Raw genomic sequence first — 16,581 nt, 5'->3', positions numbered from 1 at the left:
TTTCAGTGAGAAAGATCACTCCCAGCAGGTGGGAGGAAGAAGAAGGAAAGGCAGGGCTGAGGCCAGACTCATCCCCTCCCTGAGGATTATAGCTCCTGAGTCTAAGGGATAAGAGGTGGGCCTAGGGGAGGGACAGCTGTGCCCTCCCACCAGCATCCGAAGACTGCAGACAGGAACATACCAGGCCTGGGGTGCTCAGAAATGAACCCCGCCCCTGCCCCCCCAGGCCCTGCCTGACTTCTTTCCACCTGTGGAGCAAGGCCTCTGAAAACCCCTAGGGACGATTGTCCATTTTGGTCACTAGGTGCTGGAGATTACAGCAGTGAACAAGATCATCGTCCTCACCCTCTAATTGGTGAGTGGAGAATGGAGGGGGGAGACAGGCAATCCGAGGCCCTTGTGTATTGCTCATTGTACAGAACATACACACCCGTGTCTATTTAGTCTCCACCAGGATTCTCCACATGCAGCCAGAGGGGCAGTCAGGCCCTATCCTCGGCTGCTCAAAACCCTCTCATGCTCTCGCCTCACTCAGAGTAACACCCAAAAGCCAAAGTCCTCACCATGGCCCACTTGGTGCTTCTCATCTGACCCCTGCTGATGTTGCCTTGAGTCACTCTCCACCATACTCACAATGACTCTCTCCCACCTTCTTTCTGTTCCTCCAGTATCCCAGCCCTTTCCCACCACAGGACCCTGGCACCTGCCCTTCATCCTCCTCCCCCCACTTAAAACTCTCTTTCCCTAGATCCTCTCCCTGGCTGGTTCCTTTTCATTCTCTGTCAACTTCAACTGCTCAGCCTCATTAGTAATGAGAGAAATGCAAATTAAAACCACAGTGAGATACAATTTCACACCTACCAGAATGACAAAAAAGTAAAAATTTAGTCAGTATCAAGTGTTGATGAGGATGTGAGGGTGGCAGGACTTTCGTCCCATGCTGGCGGGAGTGTCAGTGGGCACAGCCACTTTGGAAAAGTTTGACATCAGTTTACATTCAGAACAGGTGATTCTCTTCTCCCGGTAATTCCATTCCCAGGCAAACAGCATCCAGCAGTTCCCCACCCTGGCTGCATATTAGATTGCCTTCGGAACGTTTTAAAACACCTACACCTGGGCCCCACCCCCACAGTCAGCCTGATTTAATTAGCCAGGGGTGGGGCCTCCAGCAAAGGCCGTTTAAAAAACTCCACAGGTGATTCTTCCCAGCTGCCAAGAGTGAGAATTGCTGCCCAGCCCCGAACTCTTCCACTTGTGCCCAGGAAAAAAAAAAAAGAAAATATCCAATGCACCCTTGTTCCTAACAGCAAAAATCTGGAAACCAACCCAGTTGTTTTTCAAGAGTAGATGGATTAAAAAACAGGGGCTCACTGTGGAGCCCTGGTGGCTGTGGTTAAAGACCCTGGTTACTAGCCAGAAGGTCGGTGGTTCGAGCCCACCAGTCACTCTGGGGGAGAAAGATGTGGCAGTCTGCTTCTGTAAAGATTTACAGCCTTGGAAACCCGATGCGGCAGCTCTACTCTGCCCTATAGGGTCACCGTGACAGGCTTGCAATGGGTTTGCTTTTAGGTTTTTTGGTCAGCCTCTCAGGGAACGTTATGCAGCAATGGAAATGGACTAAATCTCAAAAATCGCATACCGAGCATAAGAACCAAGTCATAAGCAAATGCACGTTGTTGTTAGGTGCAGTCCAGTCAATTTCAACTCATAGCGACCCCGTGAGACAGAGTAGAGCTGCCCCATAGGGTTCTCTAGGCTGTACTCTTTACAGAAGCAGATAACCAGGTCTTTCTCCTGCAGAGCCCATGGGTGAGCAGATGCAAAATTAGTGGGATTTACTGGGCTGTTGATTAGATCACTCTTTCTGAATCAGTCAGAGTTGGAGGGTTAATCTCAACCAGGAAGAAAACATTAAGGAAGTGAAGTGATTGAGTCATGGCTGACAACCAGCTCTCTTCCCCTCTCAGTGAGCCTCTCTGAGCCTCAGTTTTCTCAATTGTAATGGGCGGGTGACTCATCTCCTGGAGATGCCAGGGATGGACAGGGGGCCCTAGTGCGCAAAGGACTCACAGCTTGGGCCCCCAGCTTTCCAATTTCCTTCAGTGCGTCTAGTCACCTGCGCCCTGCAGGGGAAAGGAGTGGGAAGGGCCTTTCTCAGATTTGGGCCTGCGCCTCCCTCTGATTTAATTATCCCCGCGGTCCCCTCTCCTGGAGACGGCGAGACCTGTGAGGTGGGAAGAGGCTTCCGGTGGGGCTTCTGGGCCACGGACAAGCTCCCGGCCGTGAGCTAGGTGGCACTTTTAATGTCGTGGTGTCAGGTCCGCCGGAAATTGGCGGTCTCTGCTGTCGAGCTGCTGTGGGCCTCCCTCCTCGTCCTGGGGGGTCTTCCCTGTCCCGGCGACGCCCCAATCTAGGCCAGCCCCACGCAGTCCTCTGGCGCCCTCTGCTGGCTAAGGTGCTCCCCTGCGCCTGCCTCTCCGGCAGAGGAGCGAGGCTTTTAACGAGGGTGAAAACTGGGACAACTGCTTTGGAGAGCAATTTGGGAATATCTGATGGGAAACCCTGGTGGCGTAGTGGTTAAGTGTTACGGCTGCGAACCACAAGGTCAAGCAGTTCAAATCCGCCAGGCCCTCCTTGGAAACTCTACGGGACAGCTCTACTCTGCCCTATAGGGTCACTATGAGTGGGAATGGACTTGATGGCAGTGGGTTGGTTGGTTGGTTGGTAATGGGACCAGGGAAGGCCCGTGAGAGGAAGAAAGATTTGAGTAGAGGCCTGCATTTTCTACACCTGTCCACCCTCCACTGAAAGTAAAACCAATAACTAAAAAAATGTCTCCTTCCACCTCTGACCTCTCTTTCCCCAAAAGCAACTATTTTTACCAATGTTTTTGTGTGAACCTCCAGAGATGGTCCTTGTGTGTGTGTGTGTATAGATAGATAGATATAGATACCTTATATAGATATTTTATATATGTTTTTATATATATAGTCGTTGTTAGGTGCCATCGAGTCGATTCCGACTCATAATAACCCTATAGGACAGAGTAGAACTGTCCTGTAGGGTTTCCAGGAAGCGCCTGGTGGATTCAAACTGCTGACCTTCTGGTTAGCAGTTGAAGCACTTAACCACTATGCCACCAGGGTTTCCACTACACCACCAGGGTTCCATGCATGTATACACACAAACGGCCCTCCATGGCCCTCATCTCTGTCACAGGAAAAACCAAAGTCTTCACCAAAGCCCACAGGTCCCTGCAGAATCTGGTCAGTGTGGTGGCTCTGACCTCACCTCTCCCCCTTACCCTCTTCCCCAGCTTCAGGGACCTTGCATCTGATGCTCCCTTTAGGAGGAATACTCCTGTCCCCATGGCCTCACCTCAGTGAGGTGTTCCCTGGATGCCATGTCATCCCTGTCTCCTCCTTTACTCCCTGTCCCCTTTCCTGGCTTGGTTTTGTGTGACTCACATGATCTGACATAATGTATGTTTTATTTATTTTGTTAATTGTCCTTGTCATGGATTGAATTATGTCCCCCCAAAACACCTGTCAACTTAGCCAGGCCATGAGTCCAGTATTGTGTGACTCTCCACCATTTTATGTGATTTCCCTGAGTGTGGTAAATCCTACCATTATGATGTAATGAGATGGATTAGCAGCAGTTATACTGATGAGGTCTACAAGATTAGGTAATGTCTTAAGCCAATCTTTTTTGAGATATAAAAGAGAGAAGCTAGCAGTGAGACATGGGGACCTGATACCACCAAGAAAGCAGTGCCAGGAGCAGAGTGAATCCTTTGGACCTGAGGCTCCTACACTGAGATGCTCCCAGACCAAAGAAAGACTGACGACAAGGACCTTCCTCCAGAGCCAACAGAGAGAGAAAGCCTTCTGCTGGAGCTGGCGCCCTGAATTTGGACTTCTAGCCTACTGGACTGTGAGAGAGTAAACTTCTCTTTGTTAAAGCCATCTACTTGTGGTATTTCTGTTATAGCAGCACTAGATGACCAAGGCAGCCCTTTAGACCAGAGGTTGGCAAATCACAGCCCAAGGGCTGAATCCAGCCTGCCTTCTGCTTTTGTACCGCCCTCAAGGTAAGAATGGCTTTCACAGATGAACATCTGCAGTGGAGTTGACGATAGGTAATGCTAACTTCGAACCCCAGTTCGGCGAGATGTCAATCCCCCAAAAAGGAATTCCATTCTTCTCATTAGTAGACCTGCATTATAATGATTTATACTCAATTATTATTTGAATTTCGTCAATAAAAAATTTATGGAAATTTGTTTTCTCTCTTGTTATGTTGAAAAAAATAAAAAAAACATTGCTGTCAAGACAATTCTAACTCATAGCTCCCTATAGGACACAGCAGAACTGCCCCATAGGGTTTACAGCCTTTTACAGAAGCAGACTGCCACATCTTTCTCCTGTGGAGCAGCTGGTGGGTTCAAACCACCAACCTATTGGTGCTACCAGGGCTCCTCTTGTTATATAAACCAAACCCATTGCCATTGAGTCAATTTCGACTCATAGCGACCCCTCAGGACAGAGTAGAACCGCCCCATGGTGTTTCCAAGGAGTGGTGGTGGTCTCGAACTGCCAACCTTTTGGTGAGCAGCCTGAGGTCTTAACCACTGTGCCACCAAGGCGCCTCCTGTTAGGTAAGTACCTACTTAATTCTCCATTCTGCCTCGGGGCCCACAAAGCCGGAATATCACTCCACACAAACAGGGAGTCTGCCTTGTTCACTGCTGTGACCTCTGCACCTAGCACAGGGTCTGGTGTACAGTAGGTGCTCCATAAATACTAGCTGAATGAATGAACACTCAAAGTCATATATTTAAAAAAAAAAAAATTTTAAGTGAATCAAAATCAGGTGCCTCTAATATGCTGCCTTTTGTGCAAAGGGAAATAAGACAATACCACAACATCTGCCATGTAGCTGCAGGCTGCTCTGAGAGGACACCCGAGAAGCAGGTTGTCTCTGAGGAGGGGAGTGAGACAGAGGTGGGACAGAGGCTGCTTTCCCCCCAGACCTTTTATGTGGGCTATGAATGATTTATTTCAGACCCAAGTGTCACCATTTCAAACAAAATAGTCTTTTCATAAAAAAAAACCCAACCATATGTTGGGCAGATGCTGACTGCCTTTGAGACTCAGTTTCTTCATCTGTCCAATGGGGTAATAAGCAGGGTAACCAATCAGGTGGTAAGTGGAGGTGTGCAGGCTACATGGGACCCTGAAGCTGGGCCTGTCCACACTGCCTGATCCCAGCACCCACACACACCTGTCAGGTTCCTGGCATCCACACCTTGAGCCTGGGGGGTTCACTCCTTTGGCTCTAAAGGCTCAGAATACACCTTCCTCGGCTAATCTCCCTGCATTTGCATTGCATTTGCAAGGTGAGTTGGCTGCTGGGGGCTCCAACACAGACATACACTATCTAGAACACTATCTTGAACGCTATCTCGGCCTTGGCAGCCACGCCCTGGGACTGGACTGACAGGGCCCTGTTATCTCCACCTTCCTGGCAGAAGGCTGAAGTTACCTCTTGGAACAGCCCCCAGGAGTTTCCTCTCTCCCCCACCCGATCTGCACCCACCTCCCACACTCCTGCCCAGAACCACTGAGTGTGGGCCATACTCTCCAGAAGGGGAAAGTGAGAGCAAATGGTATTTTCTTAGCTCAAGGTTAGCTCCTAGTTTCAGATTCATCATAAAACCCAGACCCCTGTTCATGGCCAGCAAGGCCCTAGACACCTGGCACTTGTCTCCTTCCAGTCCCCTTACCCATGTGCTCCAGCCCCTCACACAGGTTCATTCCCATTACAGGGCCTTTGCCCTGGTTGTTCCCTCTGCCTAGAAGGCCATTCCCCAGATCTTTCTTCCTTGGGCTGGCCTCAGCTCAAATACCGCCTCAGAGATGCAACGCCATCTTTCTTCCCATCTCTATCATACCGGTCCATTTTATCCTCACAGCAAGCCGTGAACAGTGGGCAAGCTTCCTGTTGTTAGGGGCCATTGAGTCAGTTCCATCTCATAGTGAGCTTATGCACAACAGAATAAAACACTGCCTGGTTCTGTGCCATCCTCACAATAGTTGCTACATTTGAGCCCATTGTTGCAGCCACTGTGTCAATCCATCTTGTTGAGGGTCTTCCTCTTTTTCTCTGACCCTCTACTTTTTCAACCATGATGTTCTTCTCCAGGGACTGGTCCCTCCTGATAACGTCCGAAGTACATGAGAAGAAGTCCCACCATCCTCATTTCTAAGGAGCATTCTGGCTGTACTTCTTCTAAGACAGATTTGTTCTTCTGGCAGTAATAGTATATTCAATATTCTTTGCCAACACCATAATTCAAAGGCATCAATTCTTCTCCGGTCTTCCTTATTCATTGTCCAGCTTTCGCATGCATATAACATGACTGAAAATACCATGGCTTGGGTCAGGTGCACCTTAGTCCTCAAGGTGACATCTTTGCTTTTTTTTTTAAAACACTTTAAATAGGTCTTCTGCAGCATATTTGTCCAATGCAATACATCATTTGATTTCTCGACTGCTGCTTCCATGGGCATTGACTGAATCCAAGTAAAATGAAATCCTTGAACAACTTCAGTATTTTCTGTTTATAATGATGTTGCTTACTGGTCCAGTTGTGAGGATTTTTGTTTTCTTCATGTTAAGGTGTAATCCATACTGAAGGCTGTAGTCTTTGATCTTCATCAATAAGTGATTCAAGTCCTCCTCACTTTCAGCAAGTAAGGGTGTGTCATCTACATATCACAGATTGTTAATGGAATGCAGAAATTATCTAACAATATCATTAGTATCACATGCGAGTAAAATTACGCTGAAGATAATTAAAAAATGGTTGCAGCAGTATATCTTCCTCCAATCCTGATGTTGCATTCTTCTTCATATAGTCCCCAAACCCAAACCCAGTACCATCAAGTCGATTCCGACTCCTAGCGACCCTATAGGACAGAGTAGAATTGCCCCATAGAGTTTCCAAGGAGGGCCTGGTGGATTTGAACTGCCGACCGTTTGGTTCACAGCCGTAGCACTTAACTACTATTCCGCCAGGGTTTCCTCATATAGTCCAGCTTCTCTAATTATTCACTCAGCATAGAGACTGAATAAGTATGGTGACAGGATACAACCATGACACACACCTTTCCTGACTTCAAACCATGCAGTAGCCCCTTGTTCTGTTTGAACAACTGCCTCTTGGTCTATGTACAAGTTCCGAATGAGCACAATCAAGTGTTCTGGGATTCCCATTGTTCACAATGTTATCCATAATTTGTTATGATCCACATAGCCGAATGCCTTTGCATAGACAATGAAACACAGGTAAACAAACATATTTCTGGTATTCTCTGTTATCAGCCAAGATCCATCTGACTTCTGCAATGATAACCCTCATTCCAAGTCCTATTCTTATTCAGGCCTGGATTTCCGGCAGTTCCGTTGATGTACTGCTGTAACTGTTTTTGAATTATCTTTAGCATAATTTTATTTGCATGTAATATTAATGATATTGTTCAATAATTTCTGCATTCCGCTGAATCATCTTTCTTTGGAATGGGCATAAATATGGATCTCTTCCAGTTGCTTAGCCAGGTTGCTGTCTTCCAAACTTCTTGACGTAGAAGAGTGAGTGCTTCTGGCGTTGCATCCATTTGTTGGAATGGATGAAGAAAGCAAAATCTCATTAAAAGAAAGAAAAGACCAAAATGGATGTCAGAAGGGACTCTGAAACTTGCTCCTGAATGAAGAGCAGTTAAAGCAAATGGAAGAGATGATGAAGTAAAAGAGCTGAACAGAAAAGCTCGAGAAGACAAAGTAAAGTATTGTAATAACATGTGCAAAGACCTAGAGTTAGAAAACCAAGAGAGAAGAACACACTCGGCATTTCTGAAGCTGAAAGAAGTGAAGAAAAATTCAAGCCTCAGGTTGCAATATTGAAGGATTCTGTGTTTTTGGTTATGGGCAAAATACTGAACAATGCAGGAAGCATCAAAAGAAGATGGAAGGAATACACAGAGTCACTGCACCAAAAGGAATTGGTTGACATTCAAACATTTCAGGAGGTAGTATATGATCAAGAACTGATGGAACTGAAGCACGAAGTCCAAGCTGAACTGAAGGCACTGGTGAAAAACAAGCCTTCAGGAATTGACAGAATACCCGTTGAGATGTTTAAACAAACTATCTTTATCAGCCTCATTTTACAGATGAGGAAACTGAGACTCAGAGAGGTGCTGTACTAGCAGGCCCAGGCTCTCAGTGAGCAAGCGGTGAAGTGTACCTGAGCGAATGGGCTTGGATATTGTGATAAACCAGCAGGGCACAACAAGGTCCCTGCACTAGTGGAGCTAAGAGTTGAGGGAGGAAAAAAGACAGTAGGTTTAACTCCCCATCGGGCTGCAGGCCCTGTGGGAGCCGTGAGGACGTGCTTCCCAGCTTAGGGTGAGTCAGAGGATGAGACCCAGGCTGAGGTCACAAGGATGGGCAGCAGGTGGGAGGAGAAGGCATAAGGGTGTTCCAGGTGGTGGTGATAAGTGACTCTCAGGCTAAAGGCCAGACAGGAATCCGTGTTCCAGGAAGTGAAAGTAGTTTCAGGAGGCAGAAGCTCCCAGCCCTAGAGAGCTCTAGGCCCTCTAGAGTTTTTAAGACTGTCAGGATTTTTTTTTACTCAAAAATGTTCAAATTGGGGTTAGGAGATTTTGTTCTATTTTATTTTAAATATTTGTATTTAACACAAATGGTGCAAACGATTAACATGCTGGGCTGCTAACCAAATGGTTGCCAGTTCGAGTCCACCCAGAGGTACCTCTGAAGAAAGGCCTGGGGATCTACCGCAGAAAAATCAGCCACTGAAAACCCTGTGGAGCACAGTTCTACTCTGACACACGTGGGGTCTCCACGAGTCAGAATCGACTCTATGGCAACTGTTTTTTTTTTTTCTTTTCTTTTTTTATTTTTATTTATTTTATTTTTTAATTTTTTTTTTCTTTTCTTTTCTTTTTTTTAACACATACATGTACACAAAGGACTGCAGAGCACAAAGCCTGGGGTCAAGCCTGGCCCAACCACTTCTGGCTCTGTGACCCTGGATAACTCTCTTCTCCTCTTTGGGCCTCATTTCCTCATCTGTAGCCACCACCCAGGTCAGGAGCTAGAACCTCAACGGCAGAAACCCTGCAGGCACCCTAGCTAAAGGTAACCCCTACCCTGACTTACTTCACAGTTAACTCTATCACTTATCTTGGAGATAGTGTTGCCAGATAAAATACAGGATCTGCAATTAAATTTGATTTTCAGACAAACAACAAATGATTTCTTAGCCTAAGACTGTATGGCCCATACTTAGACTTTAGATGAAATTCAAATGTAACTAGGTGTCCTGCATTTTTATTTGCTTCCTCTGGCAGCCCCACTTGGAGATTGGCTCCTATCAGCTCTTGATGGGCAATTATATTGTTTTCCATCTTTTGTTTTCCAGGGACAATAGTCCATGAAACTCCTTGCAGGGACAAGTGACCTCATCGACAATTGTTTCTGTAGGGTGCATTCCTAAAAGTTGCTTAGGACCTCAGGAAGCTTCCCCACCTGGAGTCTTGGGGCTGACTCTTCAGGATTCCACAGCTCAAACAAGTTCTTTGTCTTCCTGGCCAGCAGCTCGCCCATTCTCTTTCCCAATCTCTCCACCTTGTTCTCTTTCTCTTTGTCTCTCCCCATCTCTCTCTCTTTCCCACTCTCTCTGTGTGCCTCTTTCCATCTCTGACTCTCAGTCTCTCTCCCTCTCTCACTGTCTCTCTCCCTGTCTCTGCCTCTCTCAACCTCTTTCCTTTTGACTCAGAAACTCTGCATATAAACTAATCAGACAAGTGGGCAAAGATGCTCCCTCCAGCACTGTCTATAACAAAGTGGAAACAACCTAAATACTCATCCATAAGGAAAGCCAGGGCCATCCCCATCAGGAAGTGCCACGCAGCCATTAAAAATAACACCGCGCTAGCAAGGGAAAGGAGCCCTGGTGGCGCAGTGGTTAAGAGCTTTGCTGCTAACCAAAAGACTGGCAGTTCGAATCCACCAGACACTCTTTGAAAACCCCATGGGGCAGTTCTACTCTTCCTATAGGGTCGCTATGAGTCAGAGTCGACTTGATGGCAATGAGTTTGGTTTGGTTTGGGTTTAGCATAGGATGAAGGAGCCCTGGTGACACAGTGATTAATGCACTCAACTGCTAATCAAGAAGTTGACAGTTCGAACCCACCAGTGGCTCTTCAGGAAAAAGATGTGGCAGTCTGCTTCTGTAAAGGTTACAGGCTTGGAAACTCTGTGGGGCAGTTCTACTGTGTTCTATAAGGACACTGTCGAGTGGGTGGCAACAGCAATGGGAGCATGGAAAGATGCTGCTGGAAATATCATGGAGTGAAACACACAGTAACACAGTAGGTAAAGGGATCACCCGCAAAACACTGGCGTCAGAATACCCCAAAACCAAACCAAACCCATTGCCCTGAGTCAATTCCAACTCACAGTGACCCTATACGACAGAGTAGAACTGCCCCGTAGGGTTTCCAAGGAGCAGCTGGTTGGCAGCCGAGCTCTTAACCACTGCACTGCCAAGGCTCCTTTTCAGAATGCCACGACTGAGGAAATGGTCACCCTGGCTCTCTGGGGTGGGGAGGAGGGAGGAGAATGAAGAGTGTTTTTCACTTTCTGTGTATTTTTCTACCCTACCTGTCTTCTAGGATTCCTGGTGGCACAATGGTTAAGCACTCAGCTGACAACCAAAAGGTTGGCGGTTCGAACCCACCCAGCAGCTCCGTGGGAGAAAGACCTGGCGATCTGTTCCTGTAAAGATTACAGCCTAGAAAGCCCTATGAGGCAGTTCTACTCTGTTGCTATGAGTCGGAATCAACTCGATGGCACCTGTTATGGATTGAATTGTGTCCCCCCCAAAACGTGTGTCAACTTGGCTAGGCCATGATTCCCAGTATTGTGTGGGAATCATTTTGTCATCTGACATTATTATACTAGGCTTTGTAAATCCCAACCTTTATGATGTTAATGAGGCAGGACTAGAGGCAGTTATGTTAACGAGGCAGGACACAATCTACACGATTAGGTTATATCTTGGGTCAATCTCTTTTGAGATATAAAATGAGCAGAGAGGAGGAGGACCTCATACCACTAGGAATGAAGAACCAGAAGTAGAGCTCCTCATTGGGTCCCTGCACTAAGAAGCTCCTAGAACAGGGGAAGATTGACGACATAGACCTCCCCGTAGAGCCGACAGAGAGAAAACCTTCCCCTGGAGCTGGTGCCCTGAATTTGGACTTCCAGCCTCCAAAACTGTGAGAAAATAAATTTCTGTTTGTTAAAGCCACCCACTTGTGTTATTTCTGTTCTAGCAGGGCTAGATAACTAAGACAGCACCCAATGACAACCTGTCGCCTGTTAATTTTTTTTAAATAAGAAACATTAGTTTTTTTTTAAGTTATGCATATTTGCTTTATTATATTCTATCGATCGATCTCTGGCACACGTACATATATATTTATACACACAGACACTATTTTTTTCCTGAACCATTTGGGAGTAAGTTGGAGACATCATGTCCCCTTACCCCGAAGCTTCTTCACTGTGTATCTCCTAAGAACAAGGACATTCTCTTGTTCTTGGTATAATTATCAAAATCAGGAAATCTAATACTGACAAAATACTATTATCTAATCCACAGTCCATGCCCAAATGGTGACAACTTGCCCAGTGACATCCATTATGGCACCCCCTCCCCTGCCTGCCCCATCGAGGGTCCAGCCCAGGATTACACAGTTGTATCGTTTCTTTAGTCTGTTTCACCTGGAACAATTCCTCAACCTTTCATTGTCTTCTTACGATCTCGACATTTTGGAAGAGTTTGGGCTGTTTTGTAGAACGTTCTTCAATTTGGGTTTGCCTGACATTTTCTTCTGGTTAGATTCAGGTCGAAGATTTTTGGCCAGGAACCACAGAATTGGTGTATCCTTGGAGCCCCATTAGGAGTCAGGTACCTCTTTGTCCCTTATTGGTGGTACCACCTCTGACCGCACATGCATGGCAGAGCTGGACAACGAATAAGGAAGACTGGAGTAGAATTGATGTCTTAGAATTATGGCGTTGGTGAATACTGAATATACCATGGACTGCCAGAATGAACAAATCTGTCTTGGAAGAAGTACAGCCAGAACACTCCTAAGAAACAAGGATGGCGAGACTTCATCTCACACACTTCGGACATGTTATCAGGAGGGACCAGTCCCTGGAAAAGGACATCATGCTTGGTAAAGTGGAGGGTCAGCAAAAAAGAGGAAGACCCTGGACAAGATGGACTAACCCAGTAGCTGCAACAATGAGCTCAAACACAGCAACGACTGTGAGGATGGCGCAGGACCGGGCAGTGTTTTGTTCTGTTGTACACAGGGTTGCTATGAACTGGAACTGACTTGAAGGCACCTAACAACAACAAACCACTGACCACCTGGTTCAGATGGTGTCTGCTAGGCTTCTCTACTGCCAAGGTACTAATTTTCCTTTGTAAGTAATTTGTGGGGAGACAATTTGAGACTATGTAAATAGCCTAGATGATTTTTATAACCAGAAGAAGTATCGCTATTTCCCACTTTCAGTCTTGCCACCTGTAAGCATTGAGCTTGTGCACCTGATTCTGACCAGCAAGGAATCCCTGCTCCCCATCAGCTACAATATGTTTGTTGCACCACTAGATCGGCTTATGCTATATAGAGATTTCCTAAACTAGCCTAAGGAGGCATTTTATCTGAGGCTCTTTTAAAAAGATACACATTCCCAGGCCCCATCTAGACCTATGAATCAGTATCTCCAAGGGGATCTATTTTTTTAGCAGGTGCCCACCAGGTAACTCGCATCTTTGAGCCAAGTTTGGGAAACACTTCACTTGATAGTAGTGTTTAGTCATGGGCCTGCTTGGGTGGGGCCGGGCACTGGGTGGTCTCAGGAATGGATGAGCCCAACAGTGGTCACGTTGTTGTTTGTTGTTCTGACTCATAGTGACCGCATGTGACAGCGTAGAACTGTCCCATAGGGTTTTCTCGGCTGTAATCTTTATGGAAAAGCAGATTGCCAGGTCTTTCTCCTATGAAGCTGCTGGGTGGGTTTGAACCACCAGCTCTTCAGTTCGCAGCTAAGCGCTTAACTATTGCACTACCACGGCTTAAGCTCATATTTATTAAGCACTTATTTTGTGCCAGGCCCTGTTCTAATGCTTTACGTGAACAATTTCATTAGATTCCTACAATTCTATGAGGAAGACACTTTTATTAACCCCATTTTACAGATGAAGAAACTGAGGCACAAAAAGATTAGAATAGCTTGTCCAAGGTCGTGTGGTGAGTGTGGATGCTGGGAATCCTAATCATATCTCTAACCTAATTAGGAACCAAGCCCATTCACTTCCTGGCCTAAGCAAATTACTCTCCCTCTCTGGCCTCCACTCCCTTTTGTGTGCAATGGGAATGCTATTAGTAGCCCTCGTTCGGGGCTGGTTAAGAGGATTCAGTGACACTGACCCTCTTGGAGTAAGTTCCAGTGCCTGGTTTTGATCATCTTTCAGGCGCTAAAGGGGGAGGATTCAGTCAAAATTATTGGCGGACTGAAAATGATTATCATTGTTGTAGTTACTCCTATACTCAGGGTGCCCAGCTGAGCCCCGATATGGGAAGACACTGTGATAACAAGAGACGAATAAAGGCGACAGTTTCCAGGGACCACATCCAGGACAGGACTGGTCCCCACCTGGCTGCAGCCACCTTGGCCTGCCCACCTGAGTCTCACCCCCTCTGCCTTCCAAGTTCCAGCTTCCTGTGCTTCTTGTTTGAGGCCAGACCCCCCCCACAGTGATGGACAGCAGAACTAGCCCAAACCTGGGGGAGCACTGCCTCCTTCAGGCTGTCCTTATCACTGCACCAGACCCTAATTCCAGGACAGGTCGCAATGGAAACGAAGGAACCCTTGGAAACGGGCCCCCTCTGAGTTCTATTTTCAATTCCAGAAATATTAATCGAGTCTATTCAGGGCCAAGTACAGGGATACAGTGATGCCTAAGACTGACACAATCCTTGCCCTCAAGAGTTTAACTTCTAGTGGGAGAGACACCATTAAAACAATTGCAGAAATAATGATTTAATGAGAAGTTGCCCGACACATAGTAGATGCTCGGAACATTTATTCAGCTGATACACATCTAGTAGGGTTGTCAGACTCAGCAAATAAAAATACAGGCTGTCCGATTAAATCCGAATTTCAGATAAACAACCGATGTTTTTTCTTACCAAAATACATCCCATGCAATCTTCGGAACACGCTTATACTGAAAAATTATTCAAGGCTTACCTGAAACTCACGTTTAACCATATATGAACACTTAACTGAAACTCACGTTAACTACCTAGAGGGAGTCTTGTATTTTATCTGACAACCTTAATATTGAGCAATGGGGTTACAGAAGTAATTAAGACAGATGAGGACCCTGACCTCAGGGACTGACAGTCTAGTATATTAAACTCACTGCCATCTGGAACCAATGAAGGGTTTTAAAGTGTACGATCAGCCTTGGATTTCTGGAAGATCCTTCTGGTTGCTTTGTGGAGGATGGACTGGAGGTATGCTAGAGAGCAACGGTGGGAAGCCAGGTGGAAAGTTAAAGATAGTGCTCAGGATGATTCTTGAGCAACTAGAAGGATGGTGGTACCACGTGCAGAGAAGAGAACCATAATATTAAGAGTGGGGTGGTTAGGATGAGTTCATTTTGAGCCATGTAAAGCTTGAGGTGCCTCTAAGTCATCAGAGGAGATGTCTATGAGGAAGTGGTCTATGCAGGCCTGATGCTCCAGAAAGCTGTCTGGGCTAGAGTCACTCATCTACCCATAAACACAATGGGTAGTAGTCAAAACCAAGAGAAGAGTTGTTGGTGTGTGGGTGAGTCTGCTCAGGGAGAAGACTTAGGGTGAGTATGAGCCCTGGTGGCGCAGTGGCTAAGTGTTCAGCTGCTAACCAAAAGGTGAGCAGTCTGAATCCACCAGCTGCTCCTTAGAAACCTTATGGGGCAGTTCCACTCTGTCCTATAGGGTCGCTATGTGTCAGAATGGTCTCCAGGGCAGTGGGTTTTTTTTTTTTGAAAGGCCTAGGGCAGAGCCTTGAGGAATTCCAACAGCTAAGAAAAGGGAACCAGGAGGAAGAGGCTGACAAGGAAACAGAAAAGGAATATCGTAGAAAAGTATGAAGAGAAACCACAGTGTGTGACAACAGAAAAGCCAACAAAAGCAACTGTGTCTAAAAGGAGGGAGGGGTCAAGAGCAATAAATACTTTGGAGACTGAGATTGATAAGGACTATTGTAACTAGTGCAGTAACATATCTTTGGTGACAACATGAGCTTTAGTGCGGGGGGGGGGGTGCGGGGGGCGGTTTGAAAAACACAGGTTTGAGTAGTTTGAGGAGTAAACCTGGGAAATAAGAGGAACGGACAATGAGTGAGGACAATCAGTCCAAGATGTCTGGCTGTGAACGTGGTAGTGGTAGAGAAATATGGGCCATTGGTTAGTGGGTGAGAGAAATTAAGCATGTCAAATGCTACTGGGAAAAGTAGAGATGGAAAAAGCACAGGTGGGGCAAGGAGGAAAGGCCTAGATGCTACTGGAAGCCTTTGGACTTCTGGCTTCTAGTTTCTTGATGAAGTTGTTGTGTGCTGTTGAATTGATTCTGACTCATAGTGACCCTGCATGACAGAGTAGAACTTCCCCCAAAGGGTTTCCTAGGCTGCAATCTTTAGGGGCACAGATTGCCAGGTCTTTTCTCCTGGGGAGCCTCTGGGTGGGTTTGAACTGCCAACCTTTCAGGTGGCAACCAAATGCTTAACTACTGTGCCATCAGGGCTCCTTTCTTTTTTATGACATAGGAGGTAATTTATTATTTATTAAATAGCTACTGGTCTCTCACCATTGGACTCGTATGTGTTTGTAATTATCTATTTAATGCTTGAATCCCTAATGCCTAGCACAGGGCTGACATGTGATACCCAACCCATTGCCATCGAGCCGATTCCGACTCTTAGCGACCCTATATAGGACAGGGTAGAACTGCCCCATGGGGTTTCCAAGGAGCGGCTGGTGGATTTGAGCTGCTGACATTTTGGTTAGCAGCAATAGCTCTTGACCGCTATGCAGCCAGGGTTTCCAGCACATAATAGGTGCTTAGTAAATACCACATATGCCCAATTATAAGAAAACTGCTAATTTTTCCACTGAGGAATTAACATTTTTCAGTCAAATTGAATGCAAGAGCTTTTATCATTGCAGATGAAATACTCAAACACCTACCTATATTTTTAAAACAAATGTAGAAATGTTGCTTCTGTGTACTCATACATTTCAGGAAAGTTTCATCCACTTGGATCTTTGACTTCAGAGTAGCTGACGTCATGTTCTAGGGCACATCCTTTTCAATCTCTTTCAGCTGCCTGAGAGCTGGCACTTTCTGTTATCTCTGTACA

The sequence above is a fragment of the Loxodonta africana genome, chromosome 24 (assembly GCF_030014295.1).
Source record: "Loxodonta africana isolate mLoxAfr1 chromosome 24, mLoxAfr1.hap2, whole genome shotgun sequence".
NCBI lineage: Eukaryota > Metazoa > Chordata > Mammalia > Proboscidea > Elephantidae > Loxodonta > Loxodonta africana.
Note: the sequence above shows the minus strand (reverse complement) of the source record.